The sequence below is a fragment of the Trachypithecus francoisi genome, unplaced genomic scaffold (assembly GCF_009764315.1).
Source record: "Trachypithecus francoisi isolate TF-2019V2 unplaced genomic scaffold, Tfra_2.0 Lachesis_group0, whole genome shotgun sequence".
Classification (NCBI taxonomy): Eukaryota; Metazoa; Chordata; class Mammalia; order Primates; family Cercopithecidae; genus Trachypithecus; species Trachypithecus francoisi.
The window spans coordinates 154,574,848-154,594,895 of NW_022681453.1; the positions used below are offsets into that span (position 1 = coordinate 154,574,848).

At 38.5% G+C, this 20,048-nt stretch overlaps 1 pseudogene; it reads right to left on the reverse strand.

Moving 5' to 3' along the window:
• Positions 1–18,083: 18,083 nt before the first annotated feature.
• On the reverse strand, positions 18,084–19,821 carry LOC117084118 (annotated as a pseudogene).
• Positions 19,822–20,048: the final 227 nt, after the last annotated feature.

Consider the following 20,048-nt stretch of genomic DNA (forward strand, 5'->3'; position numbering starts at 1 on the left):
TGGTCTCCCTCAGCTCACAGATGCTCTGGTTTCTAGGGCTGCACTGGGAAACGTGGTGCCAGCACCATGGCTACCATGCATCTCCACTCCATCTCAGCTAGCTTGCTCTACCACTCATCTGCAGCCAGCTTTCTCTGGCATAAACCATCCACATAGACCTCTGTAGCCAAGGGGCCGTTTAGAGGTGTGTGAGAATGAAAGTGCTGGGATTACAGGCATGAGTCACCACACCCTTAAGTTTTAAAACTTAAATGTACTTAAGTTTTAAAACTAGAAGGACCTAAAGCCCCTCCAGTGCTGCCTAGGACTTCTAAGATCTAACCTGGCACCCACCACCCCACTACCACAAGCACACCATTCTAACAGATCCTAGACCCTGGGGGTGGGAGCTAGGAGGTGAGGGGAGCAGAGTGGTAATAAGACTAAGTAGATAAAGACAGTGGAGAAGGAGGATGGAGACCTAGTGGAGAAGGGAGCTGAGGTGGTTTTAAAATATTTTGGCAAATTCTTTGACACAACTACTTTAAATGGTGCAGACTAATTTCCTTCCACTCGAATGTGGGTTGGCAGCAGAAGTAATGGTGCATGACTTGCGAGGCTAGGTCACAAAAGATACAGCTTTCTCCTTGCTCTCTCTTCTGGACCACTTGCTCTGAAGGAAGCCAGCCACTAGGTCATAAGGACATTCGAGCAGCCCTGTGGAAAGGCACATGTGGAGAGCAAGCGAGACTTCTCACCCACAGCCTGTGAGCCACCATTAAGAGAAGATTCTCCAGCCCAGCTAAGCTACTCTTAAATTCTGGACCCAGAGGACTGTGAAATAATAAATGTTTGTGTTATTTCAAACTACTAAGTCTTGGGGTAATTTGTTACAAAGCAATCAATAACTGAGAAAGAAACTCTCAAATACACAATCAGGTTGGTTTCTGGAACGAGGAAGGACTGCTGTGCCCTGTCTTCTGAACCCCATGTGTCTGGCATACCAGTTCACAGCAAGACTTTCTTTCCACTCTGCAGGGTTTTATAGGCAGAACTAAGAGGCAGCACTGGGATTGGCACCTGGGTCTTTGTGATGCCAAAGACTCTTCCCTTCTCATGAGGCCACATTGCACAGTCTGGGTGCCAAGAAGCTACAAAAAGGGGACCCTGTAGCAGGTGGGGGAAAGAGCTAACAAACCTCAACTTGTTCTGAATCCTAAGGAGTCCAAAACTAAAGGATAGAATAAGATGCCAGTTCTCCTATCAACTTAATTACTTAACTAACTCAGTGGAAATGTGATTAAGGTAGAAACTGAGATGAGATCATACTGGATTATGTTGGGCCCTAAATCCAATGAGACTCTTTATAAGAGATAGAGACACACACAGAGAAGGAGGTAATTTGAATATGGAGGCAAAAACTGGAGTGATGTGTTTACAAGACAAAGAATGTCAAGGATTGCTGGCAACCACTAGAAGACAGGAGGGGGCACTGAACAGATTCTCCCCTTAGAACCTGCAGAAGGAACCAACTCTGCCAACATCTGGATTTTTTTTTTTTTTTTTTTTTTTTTACTTCTGGCCTCCTGAACTGAGAGAATAAATTTCTGTTATTATAAGCCACGAAACAAAAACATCAAGACAAACAAGAACAAGAACAACTACAACAATAGCAATAAACCCAATGAAATAAAATAAATAAATGGGAGCAATATCAAATAACAATTTTTTTTTAAATTGTACTTTAAGTTCTAGAGTACACGTGCACAACGTGCAGGTTTGTTACATATGTATACATGTCTCACGTTGGTGTGCTGCAGCCATTAACTCGTCATTTACATTAGGTATATCTCCTAATGCTATCCCTCCCCCCTCCCCCCACCCCACAACAGGCCCCAGTGTGTGATGTTCCCCTTCCTGTGCACAAGTGTTCTCATTGTTCAATTCCCACCTATGACTGAGAACATGCAGTGTTTGGTTGTTTGTCCTTGCGATAGTTTGCTAAGAGTGATGGTTTCCAGCTTCATCTATGTCCCTACAAAGGACATGAATTCATCCATTTTCATGACTGCATAGTATTCCATGGTGTATATGTGCCACATTTTCTTAATCCAGTCTATCATTGATCATTTGGGTTGGTTCCAAGTCTTTGCTATTGTGAATAGTGCCACAATAAACATATGTGCGCGTGTGTCTTTATAGCAGCATGATTTATAATCCTTTGGGTACATACCCAGTAATGGGATGGCTGGGTCAAATGGTATTTCTAGTTCTAGATCCTTGAGAAATCGCCACACTGTCTTCCACAATGGTTGAACTAGTTTACAGTTCCATCAACAGTGTAAAAGTGTTCCTATTTCTCCACATCCTCTCCAGCACCTGTTGTTTCCAGACTTTTTAATGATCGCCATTCTAACTGGTGTGAGATGGTATCTCATTGTGGTTTTGATTTGCATTTTTCTGATGGCCGGTGATGATGAGCATTTTTTCATGTGTCTGTTGGCTACATAAATGTCTTCTTTTGAGAAGTGTCTGTTCATATCCTTTGCCCACTTTTTGATGGGGTTATTTGTTTTTTTCCTTGTAAATTTGTTTGAGTTCTTTGTAGATTCTGGATATGAGTCCTTTGTCAGATGAGTAGATTGCAAAAATGTTTTCCCATTCTGTAGGTTGCCTGTTCACTCTGATGGTAGTTTCTTTTGCTATGCAGAAGCTCTTTAGTTTAATGAGATCCCATTTGTCAATTTTGGCTTTTGTTGCCATTGCTTTTGGTGTTTGAGTCATGAAGTCCTTGCCCATGCCTATGTCCTGAATGGTATTGCCTAGGTTTTCTCCTAGGGTTTTTATGGTTTTAGGTCTAGCATTTAAGTCTTTAATCCATCTTGAATTAATTTTTGTATAAGGTGTAAGGAAGGGATCCAGTTTCAGCTTTCTACATATGCGTAGCCAGTTTTCCCAGCACCATTTATTGAATAGGGAATCCTTTCCCCATTTCTTGTTTTTGTCAGGTTTGTCAAAGATCAGATGGTTGTAGATGTGTGGTACTATTTCTGAGGGCTCTGTTCTGTTCCATTGGTCTATATCTCTGTTTTGGTACCAGTACCATGCTGTTTTGGTTACTGTAGCCTTGTAGTATAGTTTGAAGTCAGTTAGCATGATGCCTCCAGCTTTGTTCTTTTGGCTTATGATTGACTTGGCAATGCGGGCTCTTTTTGGGTTCCATATGAACTTTAAAGTAGTTTTTTCCAATTCAATATCAGATAACAATTTCAAAATGGCCTTGGGGGACTGAGGTATCTCCCTGAAGTCTTTTATTCCTCGGTAAATGTGTGTTGACCACTGGCTCAGTGCTGAAACCACGACTGGCCATTCGCTCAGGAAATGTCACATCAGGACAAGGGACCGAATGAGTACTCCAGAGGGCCAGTGCTCCAGGAGCTTGCTGGCATCTATAGGGCAGTGTGAGATGCAGGAATCTAGAAAGACTCCCTGCAAAGGGGCTAAATACTTCCAAAGCTAAGAGGGGATATTTCTAGGAAGCACAGATAGGCAACCCCAGGTGTAGTACTGTAGGCTGGTGCATTGTGTGGGGGCATTACCAGAGGGAAGAAATATGTTTCTGTTTCTAAAAGAAGAACCTGAAGGGAGCAAGGCCTTAATCCAAAAACGTGCTCTTAGACCTTCTGTGATGTCTCAGACACTGTGACAAGTGGCAGGGGAGAGAGTTTCAGGGAACTTCCAGTGCCCACAGTAGCACCTTAATTCCTGTCATGTAGCATCTGCTCATTTTGGTGTTTAAAGCCCCCTGAAGTCCCTTTTCTGAACATCTGAACACTCTCTTTCTGTTTGAGCCAGGCTTGTCTCCTGAAGTGAATGTGATGTCTCCTGCACGACATTATTTTCCTTCCCATTTTCTCCTGAAAAATGCCTGATCCTTCCCTTTCTAACAATTCTTATGAACTTGCTCAAAAAGTGCTTCCTCCAAGAAGCCCTCCTTGAGTCACTCTTTTCTAACTAAGTTTACTCAATTTCAGTTGGTTTCGTTCTGCTGAAATCTTGGCAGACAGGGGCCAAGTCAGGTTGCATATTGAGGAACTCTTTCTTACTGACCCATTTGATGACCACAGGGCCTCCATTAGACTTTATCTAGCCAGGCAGGACCTAGTCTCATGCTGTTCACCTCTCCCTCTCTGCCCATCCCTGAGTTTTCTCAGTTACTGGGTACAAAACTGTTCAATAAGTTAATTAATAGCCTGAACTTCACACACTATGTTTATCAGCCCAACCTTGACCATGCTTACGTTTATGGCCCTTCTATGAAGACCTCCAGACCGTGTTAAGAAATCTTCCTACCACGCAGCCATAGGCGGGGACCTTTGGCCCACTAAAGAGGCCACCTCTGAGAGGGTGCTGTTCTTCAGATGAGGTGAGCATTGCGTCACCTAATCCGGGGTATGAAGATAATGCTTGAATATGTCTTCAGAAAATCTCTGCTCTTTTGCACTTTGGGACTCTCATCATTTTATAACCCCTGATTAATAAACCCTCAAGGTTGTTGTAATCAACCACAGATTTTTCCCCCCAAGCCCTACCTAGTCTTCAAGACTCAGCTAAAATCCTACCTAAGCAAGATGCCTTTCCCTTTGCCCTAGATAACCACTGCTGGCTAACATTATATCATTAATAAATTTTATTCTTTTTGTGTTCTACTTACTCCCTTTAAAACCTTTGAATTAAACTGTAAATCAAAACTTAAATAGCAAAATGGTTAGAAATTGGTGATAATATTAAAACTACATGGGAAAAATATTTGCAAATTACATATTTGACAAAGGACTCATATCTAAAACAATATGGAACTCTCTAAACTCACCAGTTAAATAAAAAAAAAAAATCCAGTAAGAAAATGGGCAAAAGACTTGAGTGGACATTCTACCAGTGAAGAAACAAAGATAGTAAACAAACACATTAAAAGATGTTTAACACCATTAGACATTAAGAAAATCCACATTAAAACCACAGTGACATACCACTAAATACTTGCTAGAATGGCAAAAATTTAAAATACTGGCAATACTAAATGCTAGCTGGTACTAGTGCAAAAATAGACACATAAACCAATGGAACAGAATACAGAACCCTGAAATAAAGCTGCACACCTACAACCCACTGATCTTTGACAAAGTCAACAAAAATAAACAACAGGGAAAGGATACGCTATTTAATAAATGGTGCTGTGAAAACTGGCTAACCATATGCAGAAGAATGAAACTGTATCCATATCACTAATCACATACAAAAATTAACACAAGATGGATTAAAGATTTAAATGTAAGACTCCAAACTATAAAAATCTGAGAATAAAACATAGAAATAAACTTCTGGACATTGATCCAGGCAAATAATTTATGACTGAATTTTCAAAAGCAAATGCAACAAAAACAAAAACTGACAATTGGGACCTAATTAAACTAAAGAGCTCCTGCACAGCAAAACAAAACAAAACAATCAACAGAGAAAACACACAACCTACAGAATGGGAAAAAATATTTGCAAACTATGCATCTGACAAAGAATCTATAGAAAACTTGAAGAAATCAACAAGAAAAAGTCAAATAATCCCATTAAAAAGTAGGCAAAGGACATGATCAGATACTTCTCAAAAGAAGACATACAAGTAGCCAACAAACATATGAAAAAATGTTTAACTACACTAATCATCCTAGAGATACAAGCTAAAATCACAATGAGATATCATCTCACACCAGTCATAATAGTCACTATTAAAAAGTCAAAAAATAACAGATGTTGGTAAGGTTGTGGAGAAAAGAGAACACTGATACCCTGTTGGTGGGAATGTAAACCAATTTAGTCCCTATGGAAAGCAGTTTAGAGACATCTCCAAGAACTAAAATTGGAATTACTATCTGACCCAGCAATCCCATTACTGGGTATATACCCAAAAGAAAATAAATCATTCTGCTAAAAAGACACCAGCACTTGTATGTTTATTGTAGCACTATTCATGATAGCAAAGGAGTGGAATCAACCGAGATGCCCATCAGTGATGGATTGGGGTTACAGGAAATGTGATACATATACACCATGAAATACTATGCAGCCAATGAAAAGGAATGAAATGCAGCAGCATGTATACAGCTAGAGGCCATTATCCTAAGTGAATTAATGCAGAAACAAAACACCAAATATTGCATGTTCTCACTTATAAGTATTGGGTACACATGGACATGAAGATGGCAACAGTAAACACTGGGGACTCCAGAAGTGGGGAGAAAGTGAGAGGGACAAGTGTTGAAAAACTCCTCTCGGTACTATGTTCACTATCTGGATGATGGAATCAATAGAAGCCCAAACTCAGCATCCCATTTTATACCCATGTAACAAAACTGCACATGTACCCCCAAAACTAACATTTAAATAAATCAATAAATGCAAAACCACGGAAAATGAAAATAAAACATACGTTTTCACTATAGAAAATATGATCATGTGGATAAAGTTACAAAGAAGAAAATAATTATTTTAGTGAATTTTTTTAAAAAATACTAAATGCTAGCAAAAATGCAGAGGTAATGGATCACCCATACATTGCTGGAGAAAATATAAAATAGAAGCACAACTCTAGAAATGAGTCATCAGTTACTTAAAAATTAAACATACACTTACCATACAATCCAGCAATCACACGCCTGGATATTTTTCCCAGAGAAATAAAATGTTATGTTCACGCAAGAACCTGTGCATGAATATTGATAGCCATTTTACTTGTGACAGCCAAAAACTAAAGACAATCCAAATATCCTCCAATAGGTGAAAGGTTAAAAAAAAAAACTGTTACATCCATCAGTGGAATATTACTCAGTGATAAAAAAGGAGCAAACTATTGAGTCTTAACAACAATTTGGATGGGTCTTAGGGCATAATGGAAAAGTGAAAAAAGCCAATCTCAAAAGTTACATACTATATGATTCCATTTCCATGACATTATCTAGATGACATTATAAAATTACAAAGATGAAGGACACATCAGTGGTTGCCAGGGGCTAGGGAAGGGAAGGAAGGGTGTGACTATAAGGGGCAGTAAAGGGACAGCACAAGAGCATTCTTTTGTGGGGACAGAACATTTCTGTATCATGATTATGGTGGTGGTTATACGAATCTATACATGAAACTAAATATCATAAAATTGTACTGAAAGACATACAAAAATGAAGGCATGCAAAAAAATACTGGCAAACTAGAAGTAAGATCTGTAATCTAGTTAATGGTATTAATTACACCAATCAATTTTCTGGTTTTGATCATGCTCTGTGTCTACATAAGATGTCACCATTCAGGGAAGCTAGCTGGTGCATACAGGGACCTCTCTGGACTATTTTCACAACTTCCTGTGAGTCTAAAATTATTTTTAAATAAAAGGTTTTTTAAAATTATGCTGCATATAAAGTCCTAAGGGGTATGGTTAAAACAGGGACTGAAGGAAATATTTATACCCTTAAATACTCAATACTACTCAACGAAGAATGTATATAAATAATTGATATAAGAATTCAAAAATTAGAGGCCGGACACAGTGACTCATGCCTGTAATCTCAACACTTTGGGAGGTGGAGGCAGGCCGATTACTTGAACTTGGGAGTTCCAGACCAGTGTGGGCAACATGGCAGAACCCCATCTCTACAAAAAAATACAGAAGTTAGCTGGGCATGGTGGCGTGCACCTGTTGTCCCAGCTACATGGAGGCTGAGATGGGAGGATTGCTCAGGCCTGTGAGGCAGAGGTTGCATATGAGCCGAGATAGTACTACTGCACCCCAGGCTGGGTGACAGAGTGAGACTCTGCCTCAAAACAAAAAAGAAAGAAAGAAAGAATGTAAAAATTAGAAAAAGAATAAGAAAATAAGCATAAGGACAATAGGAGAAATAAATTGCTAGAGCAGCAAGCAGAAATTAATGACATTGAAAACAAAAATAAATCTAAGATTTGGATATTTAAAAATAAAGACACTACTACCTAACAACCAAACTAAGAAAAAAAAGAAATCATAAATACATAAAACTAAACATGGAATGGGGAAATAGCCACTGATACAGAGGAAATAAAAGTAAATACAATTATTTCCTCAAGAAATGGAAAATTTTCAAGTAAAATAAGAAACACCAAAGCTAGTCTTAGAATAGGCAGAAAATCTAAAGAGACCAATTGCCTTAGATGAAATCAAGAAAGTTATCAAGGATGTATCCTTTCTCACAGAAGCACCATGCCCAGATGGTTTCATAGGCAATTTTTAATTAAATCTTCAAGGGGCAAATGATACTACTGCATTTTTTTCTTTCAAGGTTTCGTGTATGTTTGTGTGTGTGTGTGTGTGTGTGTGTGTGTGTGTGTGAATAACTTTGTTCCTTTTTGTCTTTGTTCTTTCGTTCTCTCCACTTTAGTGTTAGCATAATTTTACAAGATGTGCATTGTTCTGTGGTACTATATTTTTAACTTATGTAAATGAGATTGTGTTATATATCTTATTGTGTTTCCTACAGTTTTTTGCTCCATTCATTTGGGAGAGAGGTTCATTCATGTTGCTTTGTACACATTTAATTAATTGCTTCTAATAGTTATATAATATTTCATGATGTACATCTACCACATTTTACCTCTTCACCATTCCAGTAAGGGATACGCAAGCTCCTACAATGTCCCTATACAGGCCACTCATTGATCTATGTACGAATTGCCTCAAGACAATCAGAAGTGGAAGGGTCTAGGGAGTGCATAGACAATGTGTTTGACTGAATAGGGCCAGACTATGTTTGAGGTGGCTGTACCACCTACACATCCTCAAGCTCCCATATCCCTCTGTCCTGTGTATCTCCACCACACTTGGAATTATCCACCTTCTACCTTTGGCTGGTTTAACAACTATAAAGTGATACTTCGTTACTATCTAATTCACATTTCCCTGACTCCTAATTAGTTTGCATACCATTTCACATATTTGTTAGAATTTTGAGTTTTACCTTCTGTGCTTGTACTAGATATTATTATTCATTTGTTGGTTTGGATATTGCAACTGTTTTTTCTCATTCTGTTATAAATCAGCCTTGTCAGTAGTATCCTTTGTTGAACAGAAATCCTTAATTTTCTTTTAGAATGTTAGACATTTCTTTACTATTATTTTTGGAATGTTAGAAATTTTTCTTTTTTTTCCAGAAACCCTTAATTTGTATGTAATAAATATAATTTTTTGCTTGATAGTTTGTGCTTCTGAAGTTTTGTTTAAGAAGTCTTCCCTTCTTAGGTACAGAAATAGTCTCCTACACCTTCTTAAAATGTTGTAGTTTTACCATTCACAGTTAGGTCTTTAATTCACATAGAATGCACCTTTGTATGTGGTGTTGGCAAGATATCTGGTCTTATTTCTCTCTGTATAATGAACCAGTTTGCTTACTCTCTGTCACTCGCCCACTGAATCGTAGTGGCACTTTCACTGTACGCTAACTGCCCACATACACAGTGGTCTGTCTCTGAGCTCTCTATTCTGTGCCACTGGTCTGTTTATCTGAACTTGTGTCAATATCATTGTGTATTTATTACTTTGGCTTTGTAGTATATCTTGATATCTGGTAAGATAAATCCCCATCCTTCATTGTTCTTTATAAAGACTTAGCTATACATGGACCTTTATTCCTCCATATAAATTTTAGAGTGAATTTATCATATTCCCAAAAACATCTACATGGAATTTCATTTGGGAGTACATTGAGTTTATAGATGAATCTGTGGGCAATATAAATCTTTGCAATGTTAAGTTATCCAATCCAAAGGTATAGACTGCCTTTCCTTTTATTCAATCATCTTCTGTGTCTTTTAATGGGCAGTTGTAAGATTTCTCCTTAGAGATCTTGTGTGTTTTTGCTTCTATTAATTCCTAGACTCTTTGTAGGTTTCTTGCCCTTGTGAATAATTTCTTCCTCTTTTATTATATTTTCTAGTAAGTTATGGCTTGCATTAGGGCAATGCTATTGATTTTGGTAGGTTGCTCTTATATCTGGCAAACTTTCGGAATTATCAGTTCTAATAGATTGGGTGTTGATTGTGACTTTTCCTAGGTAAATGATTATACCACCTCAAATAATGACAGTTTTAAGTATTCACTTCCAACCCTAACCACCTCTTATGTAAAACAATCTAAGACAGAGAGAGGAAAAAGAAAAGCTTCCAAATTTATTTTACAAACCAGTACAGTATTCATACCCCAAACAGATATATTAAATGATATATTAGCCTTATTTGTAAATATACATGTAAATATTCTAAATAAATATAACCAAATATAATCAGGAAGCACATTAAAAATATGCCATAAACAACGGTGTTAATTCCTAGAATGTAAGGAAGATTTAATATGATTTATTATATTAATATGTTAAAGGAGAAAAATCACATAATGCTGAACATCTATTATTGATACTAACTTAAAAATGAATGCTGAGTAAAATAGATATGGATGGCTGACTTCTTAACAAGATACATTAGACTAAAAACTAGCAAATCAGTCCTATCGTAAAAACACTATTAAAAGTATTTCCACTAAAATGAAGGAAAAACTGGCTGGGCACAGTGGCTCACACCTGTAATCCCAGCACTTTGGGAAGCCGAGGTAGGAGGATCACCTGAGGTCAGCAGTTTGAGACCAGCCTGGCCAATATGGTGAAACCCTATCTCTACTAAAAATACAAAATTTAGCCAGGCGTGGTGGCTCACAACTGTAATTCCAGCTACTTGTGGGGCTGAGGCAGAAGAATTGCTTGAACTCGGGAGGTGGAGTTTGCAGTGAGCCAAGATGGCGTCAATGCATACCAGTCTGGGTGACAGAGCAAGACTCCATCTCAAAGAAAAAAAAAGAAGAAGAAAACAAAAATGTCCACTATCATCAGTATTATTAACTACTTTTTTTGGAAGGTTTAGCCCTTGCATTTAGACAATCAAAAACAATAAAAGTATAAAAACTGGAAATAAGAAGAAAAAACTATCAATATCTGTAGATGATGCAAATGCATACATAGATAGTCTCATGAGGCCATCTGTTCCTCAACTAAAAAGAGTTCTGGAAATCCTCACTCAGTATACTGATACGATCTGAAAGTTGCTTAAGTGTTTCCAACTCAGATACCTCTACCTAAGAATCAATGTTTTGAAGGTAAGTATTTGAAGTAACTTTTTCCATAAGACTTTGAGCCTGTCCTTCTATGTTGAGGACACCAACCCCAGCCTGTAGCTAATAGGACAAACTTCAACAAGCACTAGAATAAACAAAAACCACTCATGAATGACAGAGCTAGAGTTATTTGATTAATTTTCAAGTGTAAAAAGACTGATGAGAATGTATAATAAAAATAATGCAAGAATAATGCAACTGACAAAGAAAGTTGGTTGGTTGGTGGCATGCAAAACAAAGATAATAAAGCCATTCACTTTAAAAAGTGTAAACGAATATCTCCTAAGGTAATAATAAAGTCTACTTTTTAAGAAATTAGTGGGCCGGGCGCGGTGGCTCAAGCCTGTAATCCCAGCACTTTGGGAGGCCGAGACGGGCGGATCACGAGGTCAGGAAATCGAGACCATCCTGGCTAATACGGTGAAACCCTGTCTCTACCTAAAAATACAAAAAACTAGCCGGGCGGCGAGGCGGGCGCCTGTAGTCCCAGCTACTCGGGAGGCTGAGGCAGGAGAATGGCTTAAACCCGGGAGGCGGAGCTTGCAGTGAGCTGAGATCCGGCCACTGCACTCCAGCCTGGGTGGCAGAGCAAGACTCCGTCTCAAAAAAGAAAGAAAGAAAAAAAAAAAAAAAGAAATTAGTGAATGTCATATCCACTTTACAAAATTAGACGAGTATATTTTATAGAGGAAAAATTCTTGAGCTACAATATATAATAATCCTTAGATTTAGCATGTAAATAGCATACCAAGAATATCAAGAAAAGAGATTCAGTAAGTCTGGAGTAGGGCTTAGACTTCTCTATTTCTATAAAACTTTGTAAGTACATCTGTGCATTGAGAACCACTGGCCTAAAATTATTTGATTCAAGCTTTTTAAAAAATGAAAAAAGGCAGGCCGGGCGCGGTGGCTCAAGCCTGTAATCCCAGCACTTTGGGAGGCCGAGACGGGCGGATCACAGGGTCAGGAGATCGAGACCATCCTGGCTAACCCGGTGAAACCCCGTCTCTACTAAAAAATACAAAAAACTAGCCGGGCGAGGTGGCAGGCGCCTGTAGTCCCAGCTACTCGGGAGGCTGAGGCAGGAGAATGGCGCAAACCCAAAAGGCGGAGCTTGCAGTGAGCAGAGATCCGGCCACTGCACTCCAGTTTGGGCGACAAAGTGAGACTCCGTCTCTAAAAAAAAAAAAGGCTGTGGCCAACTAACATTTTAAACAACAATTGAAATACACTATTGCTCAATATTACCAGGTAAAACACTACTAAGACTCAGATATAGGAAAATTCAACAGAACTACTTTATAAGACTTTTGATTGGTGTTTTCCTTAAAATTGAAACATATACAGAAAGCAAGGCACTGATGAATACCTGATAAGGCATAAAGTTTCTAAAATATTTACATTAATAGCATCTGACCTATGCAAATTTAATCTAGGGAACACAGGACGGATCTTCTGATGTGACAACTCTTCCATGCAACCCACAAAAGCTAATCATTTCCAGTATCTCTCTTTATAAGGTAAAAGAACAAATCTTTTTGATTTTCTAGGAATCCTCTGGGAAATCTCAAAAACTGTTTTAGGCATAAAAGATGTCCTGCAAGTTTTATTTTATTTTCTTCTATATTTCAGATCTGATTTTTGGAAGGCAAAAATCAAAAGAGCTGTCAAAGATTTGGACACTTGATTAAGATAGGTTCATGAGTACCTGAGAAATAGTACTTGGTTTCCTATTAAATTAAAGTGACAATAAGACATTTAAAAATGAATATACAAGGTAACATGGTTGTAAAGAACCCTACATGAAAGAAAAATCTTACTTTCATAAATAAGGAACATTTTTTCTTAAATTTTTCCTTTTCCTCTTCCTCCTTCTTCTCCCCTGCACACCCCCACTCCTCGGCCTCCCCCTCGTCTTTCTTTTCTTCTTCTTCTTCTTCTTCTCCTTTTTCTACTTTTTCATAGATAAGAGCATAAAGTTAACATACAGAATGTACAATTATTCAGATGAGTCACAGAATCTTTGCTTTCTAGGTAGATGACACAGAAAGTAAATAGGGCAACCAACTATCCTGGTTTCTCTAGGACTGTTTTGGTTTTAGTGCCGAAAATTTCACATCCAGGAAACCCTATGGTTCCAGGCAAATCAGGAAGGTTGGTTACCATAGAAAGAATAACCGTTCACATTGTAGGTAAAGACAATCAGTAAATCAAGGAACCAAGCCCATCAAGACAGAGCGAATTTTGTATAAGTTTTAACACATTTAGTAGCTTAAATATTAAGCTTTCACTTTGAAGTTTTAGCCTTTATGATGCTCTTTCATACTCTGGTGACACTTTTATTCTAATGCAGATGTCAGGGGGTCTACAATTTTAAAATTAATTTTATAATAGTATGAAGCTCTTATTTATGATTACATGCTATACATTCATCATTGCCATCTTTAAATAAATGAATAAATGGATATTTTAAATATTTCTCAGTTTTGATTTTTAATATAGTAAATACAAATAGCTGTAATCACATATACAAAAGCTCTCTGAAGTCCTCAATAAGTGTGAAGTAATCTGAAGAACAAAAATTCCAAGAATTTCTGCTTATGAAAAAACAAAAGTATATTCTCAGTTGCATTTTTCTGTTACTATTGTTCCCAGTACAATTGTAACCACTCATATTAATTATAACTTTTAACTGAAGTAATTAACTTTTGTGTCACAGAAAAGACAAGAAAGTAGATAAGTAACATCTTTCTGTCATCTCAAAGCATTTAAACAGATTAACAAAATTCATAATACAACTTTTCGTAGTTACATGCATCCCTGTGTGGCAAAAGTGAGCACATTTATTAACATGACTCATTGTTATAGCTTCTGTAATATATACAAATAAGTAAAATTATTCTTAATAATATATGTGTCAGTGTTCTATCCTACTTAGAAAGTAATTAGATATCTATTGATTACATATTAATTTATTTAATATCAATTTAAGGCTTAAGTTACCTAGAGATCTTAGAAATTGTCTTCAACATGACATATTATAAAACACAATTACTGTTGAAATAAAAAGCATATCAGAATAAGGATTCACCTCACTTGGACATAAACTTACATTTTTCACAATTTTAAACATTACATAAAAGTAATGTTAGCTTATTTGATCAGTTAAATATTAAGAAAAACATACCCAGGTAAAATAAGCTGTTTGTTTATATTATACTTAATAGTGATACGTCAGAAAAGACAAAGCAGTTTTTATTAAACTCACATTGGTAAACTAATCATTTGCCAAATATTTGCTTAATTACGTGAATTCAGATTCTTTTTTTTTTTTTTTTTTTTTGAGGCGGTGTCTCGCTCTGTCGCCCGGACTGGAGTGCAGTGGCCGGATCTCAGCTCACTGCAAGCTCCGCCTCCCGGGTTCACGCCATTCTCCTGCCTCAGCCTCCCGAGCAGCTGGGACTACAGGCGCCCGCCACCTCGCCCAGCTAGTTTTTTGTATTTTTAGTAGAGACGGGGTTTCACCGTGTTAGCCAGGATGGTCTCGATCTCCTGACCTCGTGATCCGCCCGTCTCGGCCTCCCAAAGTGCTGGGATTACAGGCTTGAGCCACCGCGCCCGGCCGAATTCAGATTCTTAAAAGGTTTCTGAGTTAGCTTCAGGAAGAACCAATTGTAGTGCATTTTTATAGCACATTAAAGTATTAGAAATCTAATTGCTTATATTTTAGGGATTTTATATAGGCATTTATTTATTCTATTAACCAATCAGAACAAATATCCTTTAATTTAAAAGACTTTGTAATCTTATTTATTTGCACCCTCCAGAAACAGGAAAATATATACACACATTGAGAGGTAAATGCCTTTCCAAATTACAGACAGAGAGCTCATAGCTTCAATTCTACAATTTTAGCCACAGGTCAAGTAACACAAGAGACACACAAATTTAAAAACAAAAAGCAAATTAAAAAACCCTCACCAATGCAGATATCAAAGAGATATTCTCTTTCCTAGTGGCCATGCAATTTCTAATTGATTTGTTTCAAAATAGACAAACATTTAAACAAACAGAAAACAAATCAAAAAGACTAACAAACCAGATTCTCTGTCATCTCTTACCCAACAAAGAATAGGTATCTATCGTCTATCTACACAGATCACCAAATAGCCAGATCATAACGCCAAACTCCCAGTCATTGCTGTCACCAATGAAGTATAACCTACTGGCTAAAAAAGAATCAAAAACAAAAACGAAAACAAAATTAACTGATAGGAAAAAAATTCCTGAGAATATAGAGCTGGCAAAGTTAAAGTTCTATTGCCACTTGGGATTCACCTTAAGGAGCCAAGAAAAAATGTGTCTTGACATAGGCTGCTCATAAAGTACACTTCTGTGGGCACAAAAATAAAGATGGTGTAAATCCACAAAAGCAAAGAAAGTGAAAAAAAATAAAAAAATAAAAAATAAACAAGAAACAGCTGATAAGTGATAGGAAAACTTGGCTCTGATCAGGAGAACTTATTGTGTATCTCAGCAGGAACTTCAAAATTGTTAAAAGATATTTTTTTCCAAAGGTACAGTCATAACTCTCATACAAATATAAAATGAATACTTGGCAAATATTTTTAATTAACTCATTAATTAATGAGGGGACCAGTAAGATGTTACAACTGATTCAAATGAGAATTTGACTTGAAGAGATTTACATTCTCTACTGGAGAAAACTTCTTTGCATTGTGGTCAGGATTTAAATAAAATACCTATACCCTGAAAATATGTACATTATGCTCAGTTCCACAAGCAGAGTTGGGTAATAGCTTACTCAAAGACAGCCAGAGGCAGAGAGAACCTGAATGAATGAGCTAGACAGAACACTCACTAATATTTTTTTTACCCACTGAAAAATGTTTCAGAGCTATTCACAAAATAATACAGATGGCATAAATCCACAAAATGAAATAAAGTGAAAAAGAAGAAACAGAAAATAAGTGATGGGAAAACTTGGAAAAGTGGTTGGATGAGTAGTAACTGACTGAGTAGAGTAAGTAAATGGAAATGTAAGTGTCAAAAAGGATTATGGCAATGAGAAGCAATCCAGTCTCCTCACAGAACCCCTGAGGGGCTCAGAAGTTAGAAGCACCAAATGCCCCAGAAGGCAGGGATTAAGACTAAAAGCAGGAGAGTCAATAAAATATTTATAAAAGAAACAAAGGCCAAGCACAGTATTCACCTGTAATCCCAGCACGTTGGGAAGCCAAGGCAGGTGGACTGCTTGAGGCCAGGAGTTCAAGCCCAGCCTGGCAAACATGGCAAAACCCCATATCTACTAAAACTACAAAAATTAGCCAGGCATGGTGGTGCATGCCTGTAATCCCAGCTACTCAGGAGGCTGAGACACAAAATTCGCTTGAACCTGGGAGGCAGAGGTTGCAGTGAGCTGAGATTGTGCCACTGCACTCCAGCCTAAGCACAGAGCAAGACTCTGTCTTAAATAAATAAATAAATAAAATAAAATAAAATTCCAGATTTTTACCTCTGTCCCATCAAAAAAATTGACTATGCCTGCCTAACTCTATCAAAACTACAGATTTACTTTCTAGGAAATTATTCCAGTGGACTTCTATAGTCTAAGACACCAAGCATAGCACAGCCTCCATTAGGTTGAGATGCAACCTAAACAGAAGGACTACTGTAAGAGGATGAAGGGCTCCAGGATGATAACTTCAAAAGAAAAAAAAAATGTCTTATTCAATGTACTTGATTCTAGTCAAAGAGGTGTATTAAGTTGAAACACATAAAATTGAAAATATTCAACTATTTTGGGCCTACTAAAACTACCAATCTACCAGTTTCAAGCAAACAAAAACCTGAGGCTATTGTTAACTCCAGGAAAAACAAAGAGTTGACAGGAATGGAAATCTAATCACAGTAAATTATTCAGCTCAACTATAAATAACATTTAAATAGTCAAAATAATATAAACACTGAATGTTGACCAACCCAAAAATTAAATAATACATATAGAGAGCCAATAGAAGGCATAAGTATATATATGGGAGAGGAAGGAGGAACTATTATAAAAGAGGTAAATCTTCAATATCCATTGACAGAAGTCAATAGAAAATATCTAAAATTGATATAATAAAGAAAAGTAATATAAACATATTATTTAGAAGTTGGAGATAAATGCCAGAGAAACAGCTAAGAGAAGTGAAAACAGTTGTTTCTGGAAAGCATGAACTCAGTGAGTAGAAGTGCGATGAAGGACTTCTATTTTATTATAAGCCTTATATACTTTGACTTTTTTAATAACTGTATGCATTGTTTGGGGGAAAATAAAAATATTTTTAAAGTATAATACAGAGGCTGGGCGTGGTGGCTCAAGCCTGTAATCCCAGCACTTTGGGAGGCTGAGACGGGTGGATCACGAGGTCAGGAGATCGAGACCATCCTGGCTAACACTGTGAAACCCCGTCTCTACTAAAAAATACAAAAAAACTAGCCAGGCGAGGTGGCGGGCGCCTGTAGTCCCAGCTACTTGGGAGGCTGAGGCAGGAGAATGGTGTAAACCCGGGAGGCGGAGCTTGCAGTGAGCTGAGATCCGGCCACTGCACTCCAGCCTGGGCGACAGAGCGAGACTCCGTCTCAAAAAAAAAAAAAAAAAGTATAATACAGAAAGCTAAAAAGCAAACAGGAAACTGAGGGAAATATTTCTTTTTTTTTTTCCTTTTTTTTTTTAACAGCAGCACTTTTATATGTACTTACACAATGACGTACTGCTGGGGCCTGATGTTCTCACATAACAGTAGAAAACTAAAATTTGTTGTCATCTCTTTAAAGAATCCAGAATTGTATACAAAAAAAAAAAAAACTTACATAAATTAAAAGGATAAATACATTTACAGGTGTAAATGCAAACTACTTCCAACTCAAGGCAAGTAACAGTCCATGGTGTTCTGGCAGGAAAACATCAGCTAAGAAGGAAACTGGGTCCTATGGCTTAGACTTTTCCAACCCTGACAGACCAGCAAGACAGAAACAATTGGTTCAGGAGCCCATGCGAGCCTCTAGAGAAATCCCAAAACACTCAGCCCTGACACATTAATACCCTGCACAGATCAGAGACTGCTGGCCATGCAGACTCAACAAGCTACAGACTTGTCTTCCACAAGCACATTCTTATCTCAGCCATGAAGTGACCAAACCATACGTATGTACTAAGGGTTGAAATGAAAGAGATGTACAGGGTATTAAACAAATACCAAGGGGAACAGTTAACTTGAATACAAGGTCAAAAAAAATCAGCAATTTCTACAATCCAGGGCTGATATCAGACACAAGTTTCAAGGACTATTTCTTTGCGAAGGCTATTCCAGTTTTGTGAGGCTAGCATGAGGTGTATGCATTTGCCAAGGGCAAATTTATACTTCTGAATCAACCCATGCAGCAAATGCTACACATCTACTTGCAGTCCATTTAGAAGCATTTGTGGTGGACGATGGAGGGGCCCAACTCATCATACTCCTGCTTGCTAATCCACATCTGCTGGAAGGTGGACAGTGAGGCCAGGATGGAGCTACTGATCCACACTAAGTACTTGCACTCTGGGGGCATGATGATCTTGATCTTCATAGTCCTGGGTGCCAGGGCAGTGATCTCCTTCTGCATCCTGGTGGCAATGCCCAGATACATGGTGGTGCCACTGGACAGCACCGTTTTGGCATACAGGTCTTTGCGGATGTCCATGTCATATTTCATGATGGAGTTGAAGGTGGTCTCGTGGATGCCGCAAGTTTCCATGCCCAGGAAAGCTGAAACAGCACCTCCAGATACCAGAACCACTCGTTGCTGATGGGGATGACCTGGCCATCAGGCACCTCCTAGCTCTTCTCCAGGGAGGAGGAGGATGCGCCAGTGGTCATCTTGTGCTCAAAGTCCAGGGAGACATTGCACAGCTTCTTCTTGATGTCACGCATTATCTCCTGCTCAGCCATGGTGGTGAAACTGTAGGTGCACTCGGTGAGGATCTTCATGAAGTAATCAGTCAGGTCCCAGCCAGCCAGGTCCAGATGCAGGATGGTGTGGAGGAGGGCGTAGCCCTCATAGATGGGTACCACGTGGGTGACCCCATCTCCAGAGTCCATGGCAATGCCATTGGTGCGCCCAGAGGCGTAAAGGGACAGCACAGCCTGGATGGCCATGTACATGGCCAGGGTGTTGAAGATCTCAAACATGATCTTAGTCATCTTCTCTCAGTTGGCCTTGGGGTTTGGGGGGGCCTTGGTCAGCAGCACCAGGTACTCCTCTGGGGCCACATGCAACTTGTTGTAGAAGGTGTGGTGCCAGATCTTCTCCATGTTGTCCCACCCCATTGGTGACGATGTCTTGTTTGATGGGATACTTCAGGGTCAGGATGCTGTGCTTAGTCTAGGCCTCATCACCCACATAGGAATCCTTCTGGCCCATGCCCACCATCACACCATGGTGCCGGGGGCACCCAACAATGGAGGGGAACATGGCTCAGGAAGCACTACCCCAGCAAAGCCAGCTTTGCACATGCTGGAGCCATTGTCAATGAAAACCACGGCAATTTCTTCTTCCATTGTGACTGGCAGAGGAGGAGGGTGGTGGAGTGGTGGGAGAGCAGAGTGTGTGGGCTGGCGGCTGTGACTGAGACCCTGAGGGAAATATTTCTAACAGTTATACAATAAGATGAATTTCCTTAATTGTATTAATCTATTCTCATATTGCTATATAAAGAACTACCTGAGACTGGACAATTTATAAATAGAAGAGGTTTAATTGGCTCACAGTTCTACAGACTGTACAG